Below are 9,666 nucleotides of genomic sequence, written 5' to 3'. Positions count from 1 at the left end.
AAACTCATTGGACCCAACTGCCCTTCCCAGCGCCCATTTACCCACAGGAAACCGGGAATGACAAACTCCAGAGCAGCTGCTCACTCCTACTTCAGGGGCAGGATGCGGAGACCCCGGGCCGCTTTGCAGAGCAAAAGGCTGCATTTATTGGGCATCCTACATCAGTCTTGTGCTTCCTGGGAGGCCCAAGGACCATTCTCAGGACCAGGCCTGCTGGATACCCCACAAGATACTAAAATGCAGTCAGAGAGCATGATCAGAGTTCACAGGAGCTCAAGAAGAAGCCACTACCTTAATGCTATGTGCCTGAGAGCGGCCGATGAGCCACAGCGTAGTGAGATTATAGCCAGCTCCCTGCTCCCCTCCATGGGGTGCATCCCTAGGGACACAGGGCTGCAAGGAGCCAAGCAGCGCCCAGAGCTGTGGGCAGCCCCGGGCCTGGGAGCGCTCCTGAGCGAGGTCTAAATACAACAGATAGATAGAGCAAGGGAGACATCGCCTGAACTCAGGGCTGACGCACAAGCCAATGCAACTTTAAAGAAAGTCACTTTTTTTTTTTTTTTTTGAATGCCGTTGAGTAAAAATTATTCTCTAAATAAATTTCAACACACAATTCAGATGTCCAACTTTATCACTAAGTACTTGAGTAACACTATTACTACCTTGGCGATTCTACCGCTTCTCTGCCACTTGCACTTTGTATAGAATAACCCCGAAATTACGTGCCACACAGAGCATTTATAAAAGAAATATAACCAAAGCGAAGCCTGCAAGGGGGCAGATCCCCTACGCCTGTTACAAGCGCAAACACTTGTTGGGGAGCGCTCATTCACAAGACCTGCAGACACAAACTGGCACCTCACTGAGCCCTGGTGTGAAACACAAAGAATGAAACACAACAACAAATAAAGCTTTCATTTTTTTATTCAGGTCGTAAACTTCATTTCCCTCCCTCCTATGGCACTCAGACCTGCTCGCTTCGCCGACACTGGCAGAGACATCGGGGCTGCCCCACTGAGGCCCCATCTCCAACGCACGAAAGAGCAGCCATGAGGAAGCCCCAACTGAGGCCGGGTTGTGCCCCTGTCTCCACAGTTCCTGCCAGCCCCTCAAGACCCGGCACAGCGGTGGAGGCCGCCCTGGGTGGCACCTCACAGGAAGGCCAGGCCGGGCCGGGGTCTGGGGCGGAACGGGAGTGATCGGGAGCGAGCGCCAGCAGCGGCGCTGGAGCCTGTGGAGGCGCCCTGGAGAAGCGCGGTGCCTTCCTGCAGTTCTCCTCCCTCTCTGCCACAGGGGTGAAGGACAAGGGCTTGCAGTACCTGTTCACTTCATAACAGCCCGAAGGCTCTTGGCGTGCTGTGCAGCGCTGTGCTGGGGAGCTCTGCAGCCTGGGGTTTGTTCACATGAACTGGTTGCATCACTCATTCCCCTACTGTCTAATACTGCACACGCTTGTACGAGTAGTCAAGTGCTGGAACAGGCTGCCCAGGGAAGTGGTGGAGTCACCATCCCTGGCACTGTTCAAGAAACCTGTAGATCAGGCACTTAGGGGCATGGCTTAGCAGGCATATTGAGGGGTTGGACTCGATGATCTCAAAGCTCTTTTTCAACCATAATGATTCTATGATTCTATATCCATATATTCATATATCCATACAGAGTTCTTTCACAAACCCAGCAATAACTTTCGAGACCTCTCTCACTCTTAGACTCAAGACCAGCTGGAGTTCCCTCTTGCAGATGTATGTAGCAAGAAGAAGGGTTCCCAGACAAAACTTCCCTTTGAGGCTTAAAATGATGTCCAGCATACATCTTCTAGCAGCTAGGCTTTTTCTAGGGGTCTGACTGGCAGCTACCGGTTTTTATTTTCTGCTTCTCTTTCCTCCTAATTAGGGTAAAAGGTTCTGATGAGAGGAAATGGAAGAGTATTGAAGTGTTTTCCACCTGTGAACTTCAGTGGTAAACCTTAGTGCATTTGTTTTTAAGTCTTAACTCTGACTTTATTGTGTTTACTATATTTACTTCTCTTTTGATATCCAAAATCAACATGTCTAGCAAAGAGAAAAGATGAAGATCACCAAGAAGAATGCTCAGTGTGCCACTTCCAGTGCGTTTGCTGTGTTCCGTAAGTCAAAGGACTTTAACATGATTGATCAGAACAGGGACAGCTTCATCGACAAGGAAGACTTGCACAATATGCTCCTCTCCCTTGATAATGTCCCATTTCTGTTTACAGATGTCAAACTTTTTTTTTTTTTTTTTTTTTTTTTTTTTTTTTTTAAAGCACCAATATGAATCATTTTATTTGTAGGTAAGAACCCACAGAGGTTGAGTTTTGAATGAGGCTCCAGGAATCATAAGCTTCACCATGCTCCCATGTTTGGATGAGATGTTCATGTTTGGAGAGAAGTTAAATGGCACAGACCCAGGAGATGGCAGAAATGTTTTTGCTTGCTTTGATGAGGAAGCAACAGGTATGTGGGTGAAACTCAGCCACTAAGGACTTTTTTATTTGTAAGCTGTTTATTTAAGTTTCTAAATAGCATGCTTATATTTTCACCCTTATAAATGAGCTGCTATGCAGCAATCCTTCTGGATAGCACCTTTTACCAAGTAGTCAGGACCTGACTACTGAGCGAGAGGGAAGCGGTTGGGCTCTTCAGTGTGAGTACTGAGCATTAGATGTTGTTTAATGTTCTTCTGTGGGCTCTGCAGAGTGCTTGCATGCAGGCAGCGTGCGTGTTCCTCAAAGTGCAAAATAAGGGGCATTTGCTAAGAAGATGAGGAATTCAAACTGGTAATACATCACTTTATATGGCCTTTAAAAGGTAGCACATGAAATCTGCAGCACAACTGAGTTTGTCCCCTCCACCATCTCCTCCTCTCCCTGCTAAAATGGATTTGATGTGGATCTAAACTCTAAATTCTTTAGTATCTCAGAACAGATTGGTTAGATTGTGTAAACCTTTTTTTTTTCCTAAACCCTCTTCTTAACCATCTTATGTTTTGGCTTTGATGGCAAATGCTGCGTGTGCCATGCTCTCACCCACAGTTCAATTTGTTTTCAGGTTACAGGAAGAGGGTTCTAAATCTAAATGTTCTAAATGATCTAAATTTAGAAACAGGGTGGATCTAAAAGAAATAGTTAAACTGACAAGCGCAGTGAGCAAAAAAAGAAAAACGGAAAATGAAGAGCCTGTTTTTACTCTATCAGATTTTGAAGGTTGAATCTATAATTGTGAAATTAGAGGTTATACTTTTATACATTTATTAGTGAAGGCCTACATTCTGGAGAAGTGTATAGCAACAAGGGATGAATTCCTTAGGGCATTCTGTGGAATTATAGAATATCAAGGCTTTGCCATTCTAGGAACATGTCAAAGCTTCTAGATATCCACGGTCCAGGCTATATTGGCACATGCAGATATTATGTAGCCTCTACACCACTGTCATTGCACATACAATCTTTTTCCACAGCTGTCTACTGCAGAGTTTCAGTCTCATCCATGGATATGTGCTCTCAACCTTTCAAAAATATTATGCAATTTCAAACAGCTATTTTCAGTGTCTGTATTTTTAGCACCTTTTGCCTTTTCAAAGTGTATCCCCTTCCTGCTGGGGTGTAGGTAAACAGGCTTTCTGTTGGTAAGGCCTTTTCAAATGTTAATTGACTTCCTCCCTCTTGAGGGAAATCTCTTTACCGTCTCCTAGAGAAGGAAGTTTTGTTAGCAGGTTAATTATTTTCTCTCCACAGGTAGTCTGAATCACTGTGCTACAGGGGTTTTTGTGTGCACCAGAACAAGAGACTGTGAATTAGGATATAAAGAAAATGACTGTGCTACCAGTTCTTTGGAACAGTAACCCTCTATGTCTATTTAAATAATAAGTTACTAGTTCAGTAGTTCACCCCCCCATCTCCCCCGTGCTGATTGGATTGATTTGATTATTTTTAAACTCCCCATGATAAATGTTTTAGTCTAGTCCTAGTACGATTTTAGCACAACAGTCTCATGGCCTCTTGTGTGTCCTACGCCACCTTGTAATTTTAATCAGGAAACAAGCTAGCTATTTATTCTAAGGTTATTTATTTATTATTTTGTTTCACAATAACTGAAATGCATTCTTGTATTTGTGGAACCCATGTTGTCCTTGCCACTTTCTCATTTTATTCTCAGCCCTGACTTTCGATCGGTCTGTTCCTTTTCACAATGAGTAAAAGCATTTAGAGCTATGTCAGATCTTTTTTTTTTTTTGTCTACCTAATAATCTCTGTTTGTGTATGTTATGGGCTTGATTTGTAGCTCTGCACTTTTAAAGGGGAATAATGCCAATCAGACCCTCTTTGTGAGCATAGAGCAATTGTACTTGTTTTTTACTTCCTTTCACTATATTACCAGTCGCGTTGGGTATGTTACCTCAGCATTACTGCCACACATATCACTAGCACTATGAAATTAATATCAAAGCTTATATCTAGCTGCATTTGGTATCTCTTTTGTCTGTGCTCTTTGACTGCCCTCCTCACACCATCTGTTTTGTGCTGTCTGCCAAAGACTAAATCTAAAGTTTTGCTTCACTAGTTTGCTACTCCCTGTCTATATTGAACTGGTGTGTGAGTTAATTTGAGAAGGATGGGAGTATTTGGTTTATAATTCTGTGCTGATAAAACTCTTAGTGTATTCCTAGTCTGGCAACCTAGTTTAGCATTTATATACTTATCTATTCAAACAAAAGCAATTAAATCCTTGAGGCTGAACTTGCTGCACCAGAAGCCTTGCAATTGTTTGAATACTAATCCTTATGTCATCTCTCATCACTGTTTGATCTCTATAGCGCTGCAGAAGGGGAGAACCTAATCTATTTAGCTGTGCTTTTCCTTTCTTAACTCACAAAGAGGGAAATGGAAAATTTGACCTGATTAAGAAGGGCCTTGCTAACGGAATATTCTCCCCATTTTTAAAGTAGAACATGGCTTTCAGCTGTGTTCATTTGGAGTCCTTAATGAAGGGTTTGTCTACATGGGAAGATGATGCTGCTTTAATTAGCATATGTTGTATTTTTTTTTCCCTTCCCTGCAGCATGGACCAACTCCATGAGCATTTGTCATGCTCATTGACTGCCTTTTGGTCTCCTGATTCCCTGTTGAGTTTTCTCTCTTTAATGAAATCTGCTGAAGTTTTTCAGCTCTCTTTTCAAAGCAAAACTTTTTTTTTTTATCACATCCTAATTGAATCTACATCAATCGTTGTATATATTCACTTATTATTTCCAGCTGCCCCGCATAGTTTACATATCTTTATTTTCTGGAGTTGGCTTTTACCTCCTCTGTTCCGTTAGTGGTATTTTTCAAACCAGAGTTCAATAGCCATCTTTTTTTTTTTTTTCTTTCTTCTCAAAAGAGGCAATTATTGTGCATTTTAAAGGCGTGCTAACTCTTATTTTAACATTAGGTAATCTCTGCATTCTGCAGTCCTATCATCTATGTACTGCTTATTTTGTACATTCCATTTTTAATCTCTAAACTTTTCTGAAATTACTTGGCAACTGGCAGTTCTGGTCATCTATTGAAATTGAATTAACAGAACTTCTTTGGCAATATTGAACTCATTAATTGCCCATTTTTATATTTTTGTTCATTTCCTCCTTTTTTTGCTAATATTTTATAAGATAAATAACTTCATATAGCCTTTTTTTTTTAAACTAACAACAACTCCCCCATATATAACTCTGCACAGTAAATAGTCTTCTTCCCTTCTGAATGAACATGCTCAATCCTGTCTGAAAGACTTTTCTGTTATAAACTCTTCCCCTGGACACTTGCCAGAAATTCACGTTAACTACCTCCAGCAACAGTATTGTGAAGCAGTGAAAAGCCAACTACCGTTATGTAGTCCTTTCTGAAAACTACTTCAAAGAAGATGCACCAATATATCTAATTAAGTCAAAAATATAATTCAATTAAGAGAACATCCTGTTTAATGAAGGTTAGCAGTGACTATATTCCTAACTCAGGAATTTGTTTTTTCTACTTGGGAGCTGTTTAAGACCAATATATGGAAACAGGTATTACTAGGTAACAGCAGTTCAGGGTTTCTTTTCAAGGAACTGTATAAAAAACATCAAAATTTCCCCCTCCCCTCAGAATTACAGGAATTTCTTTAGAATTCAACTGAGGCACTATTTCAGGCTCTTGGTGCAAATGCTCGGCATATATTACACACCGTAGGAGTTAGTTAACTTCATGTCTGTTGTTACTGTCTTACCGCTCATCCGGTTGCTTTGAAGACTTGCTACGAAACAGCTTCTTCTCTTCTATGATTCTCTCCCTAAATTGCCTTCTAGGGTTTATTCAGGAAGACTACCTGAGAGAACTGCTGACAACCATGGGAGGCAGGTTTGCAGATGAAGAGGCAGATGAGCTCAACAGAGGCACCAATTGACAAAATGAGGAATTTCAACCACATTAAGCTCACATGCATCCCGAAACATGGAGGAAAAAAAAAAAACAAAAACAACAACAACAACAAAAACAGGATTACTCTGAATGCTTTCAGATAGCTTTTTCTTTCCATTCTCTTTATTTCTCAAATTTCTTTGTATCTATATGGATATAGAATCATGGAATCGTTATGGTTGGAAAAAACCTTTAAGCTCATTGAGTCCAACTGTAAATATGGATATTTCTTTTATATATATGGATAGATATAGATGCAGATATAGATATTTCTTCTTTTTTTTTCACCTGTCAGAGCCTTTTCCATGCATTTTTAGCATCTGTGGACTCTGGGGTCACGTAGGCATAGCTGTACTTCTGTATTAAGATTGGAAATGGGGAGAGAGGAGAGAGCTTGATAGAGGTTTGGGGGCAAATATCAACGAATGCTGAACGCCAGGTTAAGATGTGAGTGCTGCTTAGCCAGATTTTTACTTTTTATGGTATTTGGTCAAATAAAAGAGCTACGTTAAGTATATCATTAAACCTTTTCTTGATAGAAATGGATTGTTTATATAACCATATCTGTACACACTTTTGCAAGTGGATACAGTCATGAAGTTACCTATTTTGTAATAGAAAATGAAGTAAAGGTCATTTAAGCATACTGTATTGCAGTGATTGTGTACTTTACTTACTATTGTGATAGTATATACAATGAAAAATTTCAAAGCTTCAAATTTTAGTACGTTGTAGGTTACTGATTTTTTTTGCCTTAGATTTGCACATTTAAAATTTTAAAATCCTATAGACGTAGTTGAGGTGGTATATTACCATCTTAACTCCTACACTTCTTGGCACGGAGTACAATATTGATACTGCTTTTTAAAAACTTATATGGAAAATCCTAGTGTTTCCTCAACAAAGATACTGTGCATGAGCAGTGTGAGTGATGCCTTCTTTTTCTAAATCTGCAACACTGACAATGTAGAATTCATTTTTATTTACAGGCTTTTTTCTTTCCTCCTCATATCTTTTCTCAAGATGAAATGAGAATGGGGCTTAAGGAGGATGGAAGGCGTGCTGCCTCTATGCCCTTTTCTGTCTGAAAATACGTTGTTCTTGCTTTCCAAATATGTTATTTTTTCTTTCCAAATGAAACAATATATGATTTATTTTTAAGAGTTTTTGCCCACAATGGAGTTTTGTGTGTGTGAGAAAGAGGCATTCATTTTTAGTCCTGTTTCTCATAATTATATCTTGTAGTTCTTGTGGTATTAAATGCATAGCAGACTTGACACAATACTCTGAAGCAACTTTGCCATAATCTGAATACTTGTGGTTCTTTTTTCTTTGCTCTTTAGCAAAATGGTCATCAGTGTTGTTTCTGTCACTTCTAGGAATTGCATTGTTATTCCTTAAGAATTTAGGATACAAAATTAGAAAACGTCATGTGGTTGTTTTGCTTTTTCTTGGTAGGCTGCTAGTATGAACAACAGACTTAAAAAATTCCATGAGAAGGGGGTGGTTGTGTTAGTGATGCTCTGCTGCTTCATGGCTAGCCTGCTAGGACTCTCCTCTTCTGAGAAGGGCAATGCCGTAAAAACGAGTTTACTTTCTAGCTTATCCTGATGAAATTGTGTATGTAAAAGATGTCATGGAAATGCTGTTTCCATAACATATTCAATATGTTACAGCGTATTAAGAATATTTACTATCTCAACTCCATGCAGTGAGTGCTGTTAGGAAATCTCTTTGGGCATTATAACGCTGTTAAAAAAAAAAGTGGGTTTGTGTGTGTTTTCCTGTAGTAAATACTTTCTGTCAAAACTCAGAACTTTCAGGAGAAATGCTGTGAAGTGCTGCTTGGTTTGCCTGGAGAAGCAGCTGCCCCCATAGTGAAAGGTGCCTGGAAGCAGAGCTTTCCCCATCCACTCTCCCCCAGAGCTCTGGGAACCCTGTGTAGCTCCAAGAGTAGAGATATAACCACTAACACACGCTGGCTGCTGTTGTAAGAATTGCAGACAAGATCAGTTTTACGTGTGGTTATTATTACATATGGTTATTAAAACGATAGCTCTTTGCTGATGCTCTTGTTCACAGTGATTGATGGTACGGACAAAACGCTAACACCAGGGTACCGCTGGAGCACAGCGCAGATGGGCGAGCACAGCGCTCAGCGCAGCTCTTAAAACTTCTCTTCCACATATAGCTTGAAAACTGAGTGTCTTGTAAAATTATCTGCCCTCGGCTCCGGGCTGGGCTTATAAAGGTAATCAAGTAAATGATGCAGGACTTTCATGTAGGTTTTAGGAAAGTACCTCTGTGAAATCAGTTTATTTGTATCTGAAACATCACTGCCTGTATCACTGAGCTTCTGATACTTTCATTTTCCTTCAATTCTGTTGCTTGAACCCTGACCTGGAAATAACGTGGTGTTTAGTGTCTCACGGCACTAGGAAATACCCTGGCTCTGTTTTGTTATGGGGAGACGCAGAGTTTATCTGACAGTGAATGTGATTTGTACAGACAAGAACTCCGGGAATCGTCATCCGCTGAGAGTCTGGTAGCGGCAGACTCGTTTTCCCTTAAATCGGGTCCACATGCCTGGAAGTAGCAGCTCTGCATCATTTTCTCTCCCTTCACCCCAGTTCATTTTGGGGAAGATCAGGGACTATTTGGACATACGAGGGGCCACAGAGAAGCAGTGCGGGGGTGTCCGTGGGCACTTGTGGCCTGCAGGAAGCAGCTCGGGCCGATACCCAGAGCCCTCGGCAGGTGGCACGGCAGCTCCTAGCACTCCTCCGGCTGCAGGCAAAGCCCTCCCCGAGTAATCCGCTGTTTTCCATAGGCCCAAAGAGCTTGTTTGATGCAACATAACACAGGAAAATATGGTCTGTGCCCACAGGAGCTCTGCTCCCAGTGCTATAGAAACTAATGCTGTTGGGGTTTTTCCGATTACAGCTTTGCCATGCACTGGATTTTGTCTTTCATCAGATTTATTCATTAGAGGAAAGGGTGAAAAGAGTTCTTGGCAAGCAGTTGTTACAGTCATGCGTGTAAAAATGTACATGTGGTGTATGTTTGTGGGAAATCTGATTTCAAAAGTACTTATGGCCTCCTTTGTAGCTCTAAAAACAGATACGCTGCCTATGCACTTCTTAGGGTGTCAGTAAGTGCTCTTGCGCATTTGTACAATGAGTTTGGAAAAATCTACTCTAAATTCAAATTTG

The 9,666-nt window shown here is 41.0% G+C and overlaps 1 pseudogene; it reads left to right on the top strand.

Annotated features, from left to right (window-relative positions):
• The first annotated feature begins 1,049 nt into the window (after nucleotides 1–1,049).
• Nucleotides 1,050–6,558, top strand: LOC148594779 (myosin regulatory light chain 2, smooth muscle minor isoform-like; annotated as a pseudogene).
• The last annotated feature ends 3,108 nt before the right edge of the window (nucleotides 6,559–9,666 follow it).

The sequence above is a fragment of the Tinamus guttatus genome, unplaced genomic scaffold, assembly GCF_059628265.1.
Source record: "Tinamus guttatus ecotype Peru unplaced genomic scaffold, ASM5962826v1 Tinamus_guttatus_pri_ptg000203l, whole genome shotgun sequence".
Lineage (NCBI taxonomy): Eukaryota > Metazoa > Chordata > Aves > Tinamiformes > Tinamidae > Tinamus > Tinamus guttatus.
Note: the sequence above shows the minus strand (reverse complement) of the source record. Positions and strands in the feature narration are given on the sequence as shown.